Here is a 15,273-nt window from a genome sequence, read left to right as displayed (position 1 = left end):
ATGGCCTGTCCTTTGGTCTACTGTTGACCAGTCAGCTTGTCATGTGTCTCCCTGCCACCTTGCCATTATTTACTGTAAACTAAATTTACCCCTAGAGGCTCTCCTACTGGTGCCAGTGTTCAAGCATGGAAATACAGAACACAAATAAAGAGGTTCTTGTAGCACAAATTCTCTTGGTTTTAATAATAAAAACTTGGAGTCAGCTATCGGGGATGAAAGCTGAAGGATCAGAAAAGCAAAGCTGCCAGTCACAGAGTTTTTTTTACTTCTACCAATGCTCAGACCAAAGGGGTGATCCGTCCTCAGACTGCATCTGTCTACACAAATCCTTAGACTGCCTTGAGCTCCTGTCTCCTCCTGCCTTATATTCATCTCTCTGCCCAGCCATATCATTCCTGTCTCCACCTCCCTAGTGCTGGGATTAAAGGCATGTGACCCCAAGTGCTGGGATCAACTTTGTGTTCTGCTTCTCTTTTAGACAGTTTCAATCTCGTGTAGCCCAGGGTGACCTTGAACTCACAGAGATCTGTCTACCTCTGTCTCCTGAGTTGTGGGATTAAAGGCATGTGCCATTACTGCCTGGCCTCTATGGCTAACTAGTGGTTCAGCTCTGCACTATGATCTTCAGGCATGCTTTATTTGTTAGATCACAAACAAAATATCACTACAGCCTCTTCCCTTGTACTGTGGACTACACTATAAAATATATAAAGTAGAAGCTGGAGACATGGTCACCAAGCAAGCAATAGGATCTGAACTCAATTTCCAGTATTACAAGGTAGGAGAGAAACACACACACACACACACACACACACAGACACACACACACACACACAGTGGCACACATGCCCACCCACAAGGATACAAAAAAATTAGTGATATATAATAAAAACACAAGTATTAAACAACATGTTTAGGGCTGGAGAGATGGCTCAGCCATTAAAGGCTAGCCTCACAACCAAAAACATAAGCAACATGTTTAGTCTGTTGACACTAGAAATCCATGCTGTGAGTTCAAGGCCAGCCTGGTCTATGTAACAAGTTCCAGGCCAGCCAGGGCTTCATAGTAAGACTGTCCCAAAAGAAAGGAAAGAGAAAGCCCACTTCAGAATACACACATGTATTTATTTATTTAGGTTTTTCCATACAGGGTTTCTCTCTGTAGCCCTGGCTGCTCTGAAACTAGTTCTGTAGACCAGGCTGCCCTCTAACTCACAGAGGTGCCTATCTCTGACTCCCAGGTGCTAGGATTAAAGGTGTGAGCCACCACTTGGGGCCACACAGTATTTATATATGCATATCTTTTTATATGCAAATCTCTGAAAGAATATGTAAGAACCTGTTCTGAATAGAGCTGTGGTGACCTCTGGGGACATCAGGTAACTGGAGAAACGACTTAGAGAACAAGTCCTCTCAGTATTGTACACCTAACCTAGAATTTGAATTCTGAGCCAGCTGCTGCCCATGCCTCATGCTGTCTGGAGCAGGTGACAGCTCAGGCCACTGCACATGCCCACAGACTGCCCCCATGGTTCTCTGTCCCTCGTGCTCTTCAATGCTTCGACCCTTTAATACAGTTCCTCATGGTGTGGTGACCCCCAACCATAAAATTATTTTTGTTACTACTTCATAACTCTAATTTTGCTACTTCTATCTATCATAATATATATAATCTGATATGCATAGGGTGTCTGATATGTGACCCCTGTGAAAAGGCCATTCAACCCCAAGTGGTCTCAATCCACAGGTTGAGAACCACTGATCTAAAGCTTTCCTTCCCCAAGTCAGTCCCTGACCTTGTCTAGCCACAGGCATATTTTAATTGGGCGGTTAAGGCAGACAAGGCCTCCAACATTAGCATGCAGGGCCAGAGGCAGCAAGAGCACACTGCAAAGATGTCATGATTTTCCTCTTTGGAAAGCAAGAGGTCAGTGTGCTTATGTGAGTCAACACCACTTCTCCAAGGCAACGTGCTCAGGAAGATAATGGCACCAGCTCTGGCTGTAGAATGGACTGACAGCTTGGGGCAAGTCAGGACAGAGGGAACCGAGTTTCAGTCCTGCTAAGGACTTGTTTAAGCAAATGGCAGATAGCTATCATTTATTATAAGAGTAACACATGGTCCAGCTCCTAGGCTCCTAGCCAAGAGAAAAGGAAGTATATGTCTGCATAAAGATGTGAGCATGAAGGTCTGTGTCAGTTGTTTTTTTTTTATTATTCTTTAGGTTTTTCGAGGATTTCTTTATAGCTTTGGAGCCTGTCCTAGAACTAGCTCTGTAAACCAGGCTGGCCTCGAACTCACAGAGGCCTGCCTACCTCAGTCTTCCAAGTGTTGGGATTAAAGGCGTGTGCCACCACTGTCTGGCTTGTGTCAGTTGTTTTTAGTAACCCCAAACTAAAAGCAACTCAAGTATGCATCAATAGACAAGTAGATAAACAAACTACATCCCACCCAATGGGATAGCCCTCTAGCGGGATAACTATTGGGTACAGGTGGTCACATTGATAACTTTTAATTTTTATTTTCTTAATTATTAATTGTTTTCATTTTTAATATATGGATTGTAAAATGCTTTTTATGTTTAAGTGTTTTGTCTACAAGTATGTATGTGCACCATGTGTAAGCCTGGTGCCTGAAGAGATCAGAAGAGGGCATCAGATCCCCTGGAACTGGAGCTATGGGTGACTGTAAGCCACCAGGTTGGTGCTAGGAATTGAACTTGGGTTCTCTGGAAGAACAACTGCTCTTAATTGGCACTAAATCATCTTTCCAGACCTTGTATGAATGTTTTGCCTGCATGTATGTGTAGTGAGATAGTCCTTCTGTGGCACTGACCACGCCCATTGGGGGTGGAGCCATGGGCGGAAGTGACCTGTGGAAGGAAGTCAGAGGGAGAGCAGGAAAAAGCTCTCTTACTGGCGTGACTTGAACAGGAGAGGATCGGGCAGAATTTCCTGATGTTCATCTGTCTAGGTTGTAAGTTATTTCTCCATGAATAAACATCTATTCGGCCTATTTGTTTATTCTGATCCTTATTTAACCGCGATATGTATGTCTGTGCGCATGCATGCAGTGCCCATGGAGACCAGAGAGGATGTGGGATCCTACAGAATTGGAGTTACAGACAGTTGTGAGCCATCAAGAGAGTGTTGGGAACTGAACCTTGGTCCTCTGGAATAGTGGACAATGCTCTTGACTACTGTGCCCTCTGTCCCCTATTTTTTTTTTTTTAACTTTTCTGTATTATGTATTATCACGTGGGTGGGTGCTCATGTGCCACAGTAGACATGTGGGTTCCAAGAATCAAATTCAGATTGTCAGGCTTGCATAATGAGAATTTTTACCCACTGACCAATCTTACTGGCTCCACCTCAGTAATTTTAAAAATTATGCAGAGTTGAAAAAAATCAGGAAAAAAACAGGGGACTCTATATGTTTCCATGTATATAAACCTTCAGGGCAGGAGAGATAGCTCACTCAGCAGCTAAGAGCACTTGCTTTATGGCTGGGCTTGGTGGGGGACCTTGAAAACCGAATACTTTAGAGGCTGAAACTGAAGGGTCTCAAGTTCAAGGCCAGCATGGGCTACATACCAAGATCCTATCTAAAAAACAATAGGGGGTGGGGAGAAAGCTCAGTGGGGTCCTCTAGCAAGGACCCATGCTAGATCACGGGTACCACAGAAAAGTCAGGCATGCTTGAGAGTGCAACACCGGGCAGGCAGAGACAGGAGGGTCCCAGGGCTCACTAGCTAGCCAGACTGGCTTTTTGTTGAGTTCCAGACCAGTGAAAGACCCTGTCTCCAAAATAAACAAGCAAACAGAAACAAAAACCAAAGGGAAACAAAAGCCCATGGATGACACCGAAGGTTGACCTCTGGCCTCCAAATGCACACATGCACCTGAACACAAGTGACTGGAAACCACTTTACTACTAATGGTTTTCCTTTTATTTCTCTCTTACATATATATGCTTGTAAGCCTAAATTTATGGCTTAGCACACTCACAATGTTGCACATCTACCACCTACTCCAAGACATTTAGCCAACACACACACACCTATGCCTACCTCCTATCTTCTCCATTCTCTGGCAATCATCCAGTCTACTTTCTGTCTGTATTAGCTATAATTTCATACAAATGGAACCATACACTGTGATCTCGTGTCTTATTTCTTTCACTAACACATTGTTTTCGATGTTTATCCATGTTGTAGTATGATATTAGATTGTATTTTTTCCCCATGGTTGAGTATTATTTCATTGTATGGACATACCATGTAGCTAATTTCACCTAAGTATTTGGGGTTACAGCACAGAGTGCTACAATGGATGGAATTCATGAACAAATTTTGGTAAAACGTTTGTTTTCAATTCTTTTGGGTAAATAATAGAAATGGAATTGCTAGGGAAATTCTATATATACTTTAAGAAACTCCTACTGGACATGGTGGCATACACTTATCACCCCAGCACTCTGGAGGCAGAGGCAGGTGAGTCTCTGAGTTTGAAGCCAGCCTGGTCTACAGAGCGAGTTCCAGGACAGCCGGAGCTATATAACAGAAAAACCCGTCTAAAAAACAAAACTCCCAAAATATCTCCCAAGCAGTGTCATCCTACCTTTCCCTAGAAATGTTCCAAACTTAATCTCCATACTTTTGTCAGTACTAATGTTTTTGGTTATAACCACCCTAATGGCAATAGGTGGTCATCTTACTTTGAAAAGACACATTATTTGCAGTGCCTGCGTTAGAACCTAGGTCCTCATGGGTGCTAAGAAGTCCTTTACCACTGAAAGTGGTACCTTCCTTGTAGTGACTTACATTTCCCTAATGGCACTGTGTAGTCCTTCACATGCTTTATAGAGCTCCTTTGGAGAAACACCAACTCAAGGGCAGGTGGTTATCTGTACCTTTAACCTCTGCAGTCAAAGGACAGAGAAAAATGGATCTTTATGGGTTCAAGGCCAATAGTTTACATAGTGAGTTCCAGGCCAGCCAGGGCTACACTACACAAATAAATGTCTACTCCAGTATTTTGCCCATTTTCAGATTGGATTGTTTTTTGTTGTTGAGTGAGTGACTAAATAATCTTAAATTTGAAAAACTCTTAAATATAAAAATATTGCAGCATTATTTACAATAGTAGAACATTGACAGAAGGTCAACAATGAGACATGATCCCTGTATTGTATAGTTTCTGCTTGTTCTGGGTTAGATTGTATCTCAGATCATTTGATCCACTACAAAAAAATATCGTAAGCTAGGTTGCTTATAGACCACAGAAGCAACTGTTCATTGTACAGTTTGAGACTTCAAAAGTCCATAATTAAGGCACTGTAGGTGAGGTTTCAGACAGGCAGGTGCAGTGTCAGACAGGCAGGTGCAGTGTCAGACAGGCAGGTGCAGTGTCAGACCAGACAGGTGCAGTGTCAGACCAGACAGGTGCAGTGTCAGACCAGACAGGTGCAGTGTCAGACCAGACAGGTGCAGTGTCAGACCAGACAGGTGCAGTGTCAGACCATGTTCTTTTCCTGTTTCCAGTGCCAATGTCCTATGTCCTCACAGTGTCTGGGGACTTCTTCATAAAGACACTAATCTTAGTGCCAAAGGCCCACCTGCTACTGTAAGATGGAAGGGGCACTGGGATTTCAACACAGCAACTCTGTAAAGGCATAAACACTTCAACTATAGTAGGTTGTTACCCCTCAGAACTCCCATATTGAAGTCCTACGCTTCAGTGCCCCCAAATATGACCTTACCTAGAAACAAGGTTGCTATAGATGTAATTACAGAGATCACACCATGGGAGGGTAGAACCTAAGCCAATGTCACTGTTGTCTTTTTCCAACAGGCATGTGAAGAAAGCAGCACACAGGGAGACACTTGTTATGACAAAGACAGACTGGAATTACACTGGAGCATCCAAGAGTTTGAATAAACAACCAGAAGCTAGGGAGAGGTCAGGAGAGATTGGAGGTTTTAGTGGGAGCACAGTCTGCTGACAGCTTGATCTCTGGCTTCTAGCCTCCAGAACTAGAAGAGATAAATTTGTCCACTGATACCACCTCATTTATGGCACTTTGCTACAGCAGCCCATACACACCGTTCATGGATGATGCATAGTATCAGTGCAACAGACACCAACAGCTCCTATTTGGATCTCACTCTGCAGCAGGGTTTTGACCCATTCAATGTTCTCTGAGATTGCCTAGAAGGGAGGTTCTGTAATCCTTACTTTATATTTAGAAAAACTGAAACAAAGTGCTTGGGTAAATTCCCCAAGCTTACAAAGCTGGTTAAATGACAAGAGACAAAAATTATGTGTGCAGGTTTGACTTCAAGCTCTAATGCTCCTACCCAATACACTGTGCAACTGTTATCATAGATATTCTGAAAAGTTCAGCGGATACATAGATAGATGTGTCTGTCAATCTGAGTTTGGTGCCAGAGCAGAAAGTGAGGGCAATGAAGCAGAGAGAGGGCGAGGATGACTGTTAGGTATCTGGTCAGATGACTCCATGAGAAGAGAAGCCATGCATATGTTCCTGTGATGCTTTTCGAATGGATGAGGCAGTGAATTGCTAGACAGACTGCTAGTTAAATGGGTCTGGAACATTAGAGGGTTGTGGGTCAGAATTATAAGGATGGAGCCATCAATACACCTAGCTGCAGGGGTTTGGATGCAATCATGGAGGCAGAGTGCAGAGGAGGAGAAAGAAAAACAGATTTCTAAAACAAGCCCCAGGGAATGTGGACTCTGGGGATTAGAGAATAAGGGGCCTTTCCTTTCTAGCACATTCTATCATGGAAAGTACAAAAGTCAGGTCATGGTGGGTTGTCAAGTGAACAGAAAACTACCCAAAGGGCAGGCATAATGCTACAGTTGAGGGGGAAAGTGGGGGAGATGACAGACTGTGGCCAGATTGTTGCAGAAATGACTAAATACAAGAGCTCATGGAACCAGCTCCCATCACTGTTTACCCAGCTTCAGAAAATTTTCAAGCTGGTTAGATAAAGCCAATATTAAAAGTTAAGTTGTAGGGGCAGGAGAGATGGCTCAGAGGTTAAGAGCACCCACTGCTCTTCTAGAGGACCCAGGTTCAATTCTCAGCACCCACATGGCAGCTCACAACTGTCTGTAATTCTGAGATTTGACACCCTCATACAGACAATACACGCAGGCAGAACATCAATGCACATAAAATAGAATAATTTAAAAACAAATTGAAAAAAATTAAGTTGTATGGCCAGGTGTGGGGGCACACACCTTTAATCCCAGCCCTCAGAGGACAGAAGCAGATCTCGAAATTCTAGGCCACCCTGATCTACAAAGTGAGTTCCAGGCCAGCCAGGGTTAACACAGTGAGATTCTGTCTTTAAAAGTTGTAGAAACAACTAAATTAAATAAAAAACAAATTTGTAAGTTCTTGAAATTCATGTTTCTAATTATTTTACTACTCTGTGTTCTTTCTCTTTGAGACAGGGTTTTCACTATGTAGCACTGGCTGTCCTAGAACTCACTCTGTAGACCAGGCTGTCCTCAAACTCACAGAGAATCTACCTGCCTCTGTCTCCTGAGTGCAGATTAAATGTCATTGGCCACCATAAGCTCATACAGAGTGGCTCTATTAGAAGTATGGCTGTGTTGTAGGAAGTGTTACTGTGGAGGCAGACCTTGAGGTTTCTTACAGCCCAGGATCTCAGTCGACTTCCTGTTGCCTATATCATGTAGGACTCTCGGCTACTCCTCCAGCACCATGTCTGCCTACACGACACCATGCAGGGGCATGGTGTGACACACATGTGTGACAGTCAGAGGACAACTTGAGGCATTCAGTTCTCTCCTTCGACTGTATGGTCCCCAGGGATCAGGTAGCTAGGCTTGGTGGCAAGCACCTTTGTTCACGAAGTCATCTCTCCAGCCCTCACCTGTGCTCTCATACTTAACGTCACTGGATATATTTCTGTGGGGACACTACAATCGTTTGCTCACTCCCCAACTCTACCTTCAGTGACAGCAACTGGAGTACTAAATCCGTGGAAGCTCTCAAGTGCTTCAAGTGAGAGCTCATCCTCCTGATTACCTAGGGGTACAGGTTAAATTTAGAAGTGTTGGAAGGGCACAAAATAACGCACCAGAACCTGACACATCTACTACTTTAAAAAGTGCCACCAAGTCCCTCGCACACCTCCAATGAACTACATTCTTTTTGTAAAGATCTATTTATTTATGAATGAGTGCTCTATTTGTATGTATATATGCCTACATGACAGAAGAGGGCATCAGAGCCACTGTGTGGGGGCTGAGACAGTAACCAGTACTTCTAACCACTGTGCCATCTCTCCAGCTCCAATGAATGACATTTTAATATTTTCTTCATTGTTTTACTTTTGGACCTTCAAGTCAACATTTGTGTTGGCTTTGTCAGTGGCAACCACATACTGGTGAGAACTCAAGGAGTCTGCAGAGTCAAGTGCTTATGTGGAATGTCTTTAATGAATACTGTATATTGTACTACTATAAATAGTGTCCTGGTGTGAGTGAATATCCACACACTGCTTTCCCTTTAGACACTGGTAAGCCTCCTGACTCCCTAAGAGGCACAGCAATCTCACACCCACAGGACCCCCCCCACCATCAGAGGGTGTAAAGGTTTCAATGCTGAGGGGGCTACAAGTGACACTGAATTCATAGGATAAAACAATTCTTAAGGTGGGTGTTTCAGGACCACAGAACTCTATGCACTGAGTGATAGGGAGAGAAGCAAAGGCCAGAGACAGTGGGCTGGGAATGGCAGCCTGAAGGGCACTGTCTCAAAAGAGGTTTACTCAAGTCAGGAAAAAAAGTCTGACCATAAAACACTGAGCTGAAGCCTCACTTCCTACTGCCCTTTAGTGCACGGGCTATGGGAGAATGTGTGGCTTCCGTTTGTAGGTTACAGAGAAAGAAGTGTGCTCCAGGGAAGATCTGGTTTTGATTCATCATAGTTCTCACTGAATGCAAAGAGAGTGGTACATCAGGTGACATAATATTTGTTTTTTGTTTGTTTGAGACAAGGTTTCACTGTGTAGCCCAGGCTGGCCTGGAACTCATGGTCCCCCTGCCTCCGCTTCTTGAATGCTGAAACTACAGACTTGTGCCACTGTGCCCTGCTCGATCAGAGTTCCTGAGTTAGACAGGTGAGAATTATGGCTCTGCCACTTTCTAGATGTGTGACAGCACACAAGTCACTACTTAACCTGAGTTTTCAAGTCCAAATGCATAAAAGGGAAACTATCATTGCCCATTCAAAATACTTAAACTCTGAGCCCAGTGCCTGTTACACGGTAACCTTCAGATAATCTCATGCATAATACTGTGACCCAGTAAAAACTGAGATACATTAATTATATAATTACAATTATACATAAGGGTTAAAGGAAACCTTCATGTTAGTAATGATAGCCACTGGGTGGCAGGACAGTTTTTTGTTGTTTTTGTTTTTAGTTTTCAGGACAGGGTTTCTCTGTGTAGTCCAGCTGCCCTGAAACTCACTCTGTAGACCTGGCTGGCCGCAAGCTCACAGAGTTCAGCCTTCTCTGGTTCCCGGACATTGATTAAAGGCAAGCACTGCCACTACTGAGCCACTTGTTTTGTTTTTGAGACAGGGTCTTAGTTTGCAGTCCTGGTTGGCTTAGAATTTGCTATGGTAGACCAGGCTGGCCCTTGTACTCATAGGGATCTGCCTGTTTCTACTTCTCAAGAGCTGTGATTAAAAGCTTGAGTCACCACACTGAGCTAGGACAAAGTTTTTAACACAATATTCAAATTTTCTACAATAAACGCATTTTAAGTTTCACCCTGAAAATATATTTGAGTTTAGTGTCTCATACCTATAATCCCAGCATCAGGGAGGCAGAAGCAGGAAGATTGCTACTGTCAGTCTGGGTTGGCTAGAGAGTAAGCTTTAATTAGGCTTCTTAGACCTTGCCAGAAAAAAAGAGAAAGAAAGAAATGAAGAAAGAAACCCGAGCCAACCATACAAAAAATCCTTCTTAAGATTTACAGGATGGAAAGAAACCAATCATTTAGAAGACATAAAAAAGCCAGGTATGGAATGTAGGGCTGTGAAGAGCATTGGGTGCTCTTGAGGAGGACCTGGGTTCAGTTCCCAGCTCATGAGTTGGCTCTCAGCTGCCTTAACTATAGCTCCAGGTACTACAATATTTATTTATTTTGGTTTTTGAGACAGGGTTTCTCTGTATTGCTTTGGAGCCTGTCCCGGAACTAGCTCTGTAGACTGGGCCTGCCTCTGCCTCCTGGGTGCTGGGACTAAAGGCATGCGTGCGCCACCAACGCCTGGCTTAAATAATATTTTTTTAATATTGTATGTCTATACAGTGAATTTGAGGGCAGCCAGGCATGCAAAGCCATGACTCTGACTCAAAACAAAAACATAAAACCACCCCAATACTAATAAGTAATATAAAAAGCATCTATATTCTTAGAACACGAAACAATCAAAAAGTCTTCTTGCTACACATAATTTGACATAGCCAAATTATTTGCAAGGAATAGAGGCAGAGGCGGGTAGATTTCTGTAGTAGGTTCAAGTCCAGCCTGAGGGCAACACAGTGAAATCCTGTCTCCCAAAGGGGAGAGGGTAAAGGAATGGCTCAGAGGTCAAGAGCACCTGCTCTCTTGCAGAGCACTATGACTTGGTTTCTGGCACCCACATGGCGGCTCATCTGTAACTTCCACCCTGGTAGATCCGATATCCTTTTCTGGCTTCTCAGGCAGTAGGTATGCATGTGGTATAGAGACATACCACAGGCAAAACATGTACACACATAAAAATAAATCTCACGCAGGACATTGGTGGCGCACACCTTTAGTCCCAGCACTTGGGAGGCAGAGGCAGGCAAATCTCTGTGAATTTGAGTCCAGCCTGGGCTACAGAGTGAGTGCCAGGACAGGTTCCAAAGCAATACAGAGAAACCCTGCCATGAAAAACCAAAAGTAAAGTAAATCTTAACAACAAAGATATACCAAGCTCAAAGCACTCTCTTCTTGCCTATTTCTTGTCTTATTCAGAGAGTTTTAGATGTCAGGAGAACATGTAGTAAGGAACAAACTGGCTATAAATTAACCTAAATATGACTCAAATATTTAATTTATGTATTCATTAAATTTTTTACCTACTATCAATCTTAGAGTTCCAGGTGTTAATAGCAACTCTAAATGAAAGTCAAATATAAGCATTTACATAAAAGCATTAGAAGGTGATTAATAGGTATTTCCACACAGCAGCAATCTATTCTGCACTTCTAGAGATTAAAAAAAAAAAAACTAAACTAAAAACATTTATCTATGCTAATCCTCATGAAATTGCAGAAAGAACACCCTCCAGTTTTCCATGCACTCAAATGCATTAATAGCGTTTTCATTACTGGGGTCATACTCCACATTTCCTGATTTTGAAAAGCATCACAATTGAGCACCCTTGAAAATTAGGCTGATTTCCACATTATTCCTTGAATATTTATGTGTTGGGTTCCAGAAGGAAGTGATTAGATCAACTCATGTTAACAAATTGCCATTTATGTGTTTTACTGTTATCTGGAAAATATTTTCCAGTTGCATGGAACTTGAGAGACCCTAAGAAATAAGTCGATGGACTTAAGTAGAAAATGTTTTTTTCAGAAAAAATGATTTATCTGTGCTGACTGAAAGCTGGGCCACTGGCAGCTCAGACCCAGTTATGATTCCTAAAACATATCCAGACTGGTTTAGTCTGATGCCTCTGCAGGAGTTGAGGCCACGCATTAATGCACCAGAGATAAAAATCAATTTGAAAATTTCTTAAATCAAATACCAATCCTGGAGTAATACTCTGTGCAGGAAAGGCAGCCAACAGTAATAAGAAGCCAATTATAAACTATAAACCACTCGGCTCAAATGTCCTGGTTTGTTACTGGCAAGCCCCATTACACACAATTTGCATACGTTGAAGCCACTGACAAGTCAGAATTGCTATACACATGCATATGCTCAAGCACGACAATCCTCTCCTGCCCCTGAAATTAATATAAAGATGCAGCTCAATTAACAAGGGTTCCTTTACAATGTCCTATGCCTATGAGATTCCCAACAGATCTCTTCCCAGTCCACAAAGCAGTCAAGCCAATTTTAGAGTCAGTTCCAGGGTTAGCATACTGACCCTGCCAGGGTCTGCTCATTTCTTTACTCTGTAGTCTCTCGTTTATAAATGGGACTGGGAGTAAGACCTATGACTACTAAACCTGATCAAGCTTGTAAAATGCTGAAAACAGTACAACTACACAGATACTGGTTAGCCCCGTGCTTTTCCATCTTTCTGACTCCCTATCTTTAAAACAAGGAGATACAAGTGACACCAGTGCCACAGTGTGCTATGCTACACTTGCCAGTGACCTATTGCATGGCAGATGGAGCTGCAAGCCTTAAGTATCCTAATTGCTTTCAGTCCATGTGATCTGTGGAGAGGAGACAGGTACTCACCGCAGAGGTTTACCAACCCTTTCCATTGCTACCAGTTAACTAACTCCTTGGATGATCATATACTGCTCATCTTCCACACAGATCTGTACAATGGTGGTGGAAAGTGAATTCTTCTACCCTAGGTCTCTCTTGTTCCCTTAGTAAAAGCCTGAAACTTGTCCTGGACCATAGCAGCCCCGATTAGGATTCCTCAGCTTCTACCCGCTCCAGGTCATTCTCATTCACTTGGCTGACACATACCACATGCACAGTACAAATCAGTCACACCTTACAAATATAGCTTCTTACTCAAGGAGATTCTTACATAACCTTTTGTACAAAGATCTGACCTTGTAACTGCTGAGACTACTGACCTTCAGTGCCTCTGCTCTGCAAAAGGCAGCCATCCACAGGAAGAAGCTCCTATCCAGCTGACCTGTGTGTGCTAGTTGTAGTTCTGATCCTATCTATAATCCCAGCCCTTTGGAGACTGAGACAGGACTGGGAATTCTAAGGCAAACTAGGCATAATCCTGTCTCAAAAACAAAACTAGGAGTAGACTTGTCATGCCAACACCCAGGAGGTAGAGGCAGTAAGATCAGAAATTCAAGGTCATCCTCCACTATTCATTGCCAGTTGAAGGCCATCCTGTCTCAAGAAAATACACTGACCACTTACCGGGAAGCTTGCCATATAATCACATCACAAACTACCCTCCCAGTACACTTACAGCATCTGCACTGCTGTGCCCACACACACTAAGCAAGTTTCAGTTTTTCAAACTGCTTGAAAAATGCTGGTACCATCTTCGTATCTTGGACAATGCAGAGGGCTCCTTTTGCAGTCTCTTGGCCATCCCATCTTACTTCACTTGTAGTCACTAATTACTACACTCTTTTTCACCCATTTTCAGAGCACCGAAAACTCCATCTTCTCCAGAATTTACCAGTTTGTCTTGTTCCCCTTTGTATCCTCAGTGCCTAGGCCACTGGATAAACATGTAGCAGGTGCATCTTTTCTCCCTCACAGGGTATTCACTCGAACACTCAACAAGCTGTGTTTAATCTCGTCATGAGTCTGGGGTTTTGAGAAAGGGTCTCTATATGTAGCCCAGGTTAGACCACCCTCAAGGTCTCAGTCTTCCAAATGCTGGAGTTACAGGTTTGTGTCCCCATGATGAGCCTCTTGGTTATTAAGAAACTCCAGTTGGGTGTGGAGGTAGTACCACTGGGAATTGTAAGCAAACCTGGGTTACATGACCACACACACACACACACACACACACACACAGAGCTGGCAGGTAAAGGTGCTCAGCATCAAGTATGACAACCCAAGTTCAATTCCTGGGACCCACACAGCAGAGCAACCAACTCCTGCAAGTTATTCCCTGACCTCCTGACCTCCACATAAATGCTGTAGGGTGAGATACACACAAGCACATGCTTTTTTTTTTTTTTGAGACAGGGTTTCACTGTGTTCACTGTGAAGCTTTAGGGCCTGTCCTGGAATTTGCTCTGTAGACCAGGCTGGCCTGGAACTGGATATGCCTGTCTCTGCCTCCTCCGATGTGCTTGGGATGAAAGGTGGGTGCCACCACCAACCATCAATAAATGTAATTTTTAAAAATTAAGGTTCAAAGCCAGGCATAGTGGTGCACATCTTTAATCCCAGCACTTAGGAGGCAGAAGGCATTGGAGGTCAGCTTTGTCTACAAAGTGAGCTCCAGGATAGCCAGATGGGGATAAAAAATTGTTCAAATAAAAGTATGATGTCACACATCTGTAACCCAGTACTATCACCAGGGCAGGGGTTCCAGGCCAACCTGAGTAGAACGAAAGGTTTTTACAGAACAAGGGTGGAAGTTTTCATGCTATAGTTCTGTAGGTCCAGGTGGACATAAAGCCCGGCGGTTGCATCTTTCCTTGTTGTCTTTAGGTCCTGGAAACTGCCAGCAATGCTAGCTTGTGGCCCCTTCAAAGCATGCTAGCATTAAATTGTCCTGACTCACCAAGTCGCCTTGGAAATGTCTCAACACCCTTAATCACATACACCAAGTCAGCTCACTATCAGGTTTATTTTTACAGTGCCCAGGGACTTGGGATGTGTACAACTTTGAGGGACCACAGTCATATAGACATCATTTAGACATGTCCAAAGCTTGGAGAACCCACCAAATACACCAGGGCTTTTGGAAATCTTGAATAGGGGCAATCCTGCCAGGCGGTGGCACTAATCTTTAATCCCAATACTCAGAGGCAGACCTATCTCTGGGAGTTTAAGGACAGCCAGACAAGATTAAGCCCACACTGTAGGACCAATAGTTTATAGGTACCATAGCACAAAGTCAAACACTGTTAACCAAGATAGGGTCTTGCTATGTAACCCAGGATAGGTAGCCTTGATTGCCCTGATCCCTCATCCCCCTAGCCAGAGCAGTTAAATTACAGACTCTTAGCACCACAACCAGCTTCAACCTTACTTTAACTGTTTCCTTAATACTTAAGTCCTCTAAAGTAGGTTTTTAAAAATTTTTTTGTAGCCTGGCACTTTATCTAGCTTATCAGTAATTAAAGAGAAATTCTATGATACACAAAGCAGCTAATTCTCCACTTTAGGAATTTAAAGAAAAACGGTAATGCTTTATCCAAATCTATGATGTAAACAAATGAATTCCTTATACTGTTGTGCCCAAGAGTTGAACCAGAAAATGTATTAGCTGTAAAGTCAGGCACATCCTAACTGAGCCTCACTTTACCTCCTGAAAATACATTA

Source organism: Phodopus roborovskii, unplaced genomic scaffold (assembly GCF_943737965.1).
Source record: "Phodopus roborovskii unplaced genomic scaffold, PHOROB, whole genome shotgun sequence".
Taxonomy (NCBI): Eukaryota; Metazoa; Chordata; class Mammalia; order Rodentia; family Cricetidae; genus Phodopus; species Phodopus roborovskii.
Note: the sequence above shows the minus strand (reverse complement) of the source record.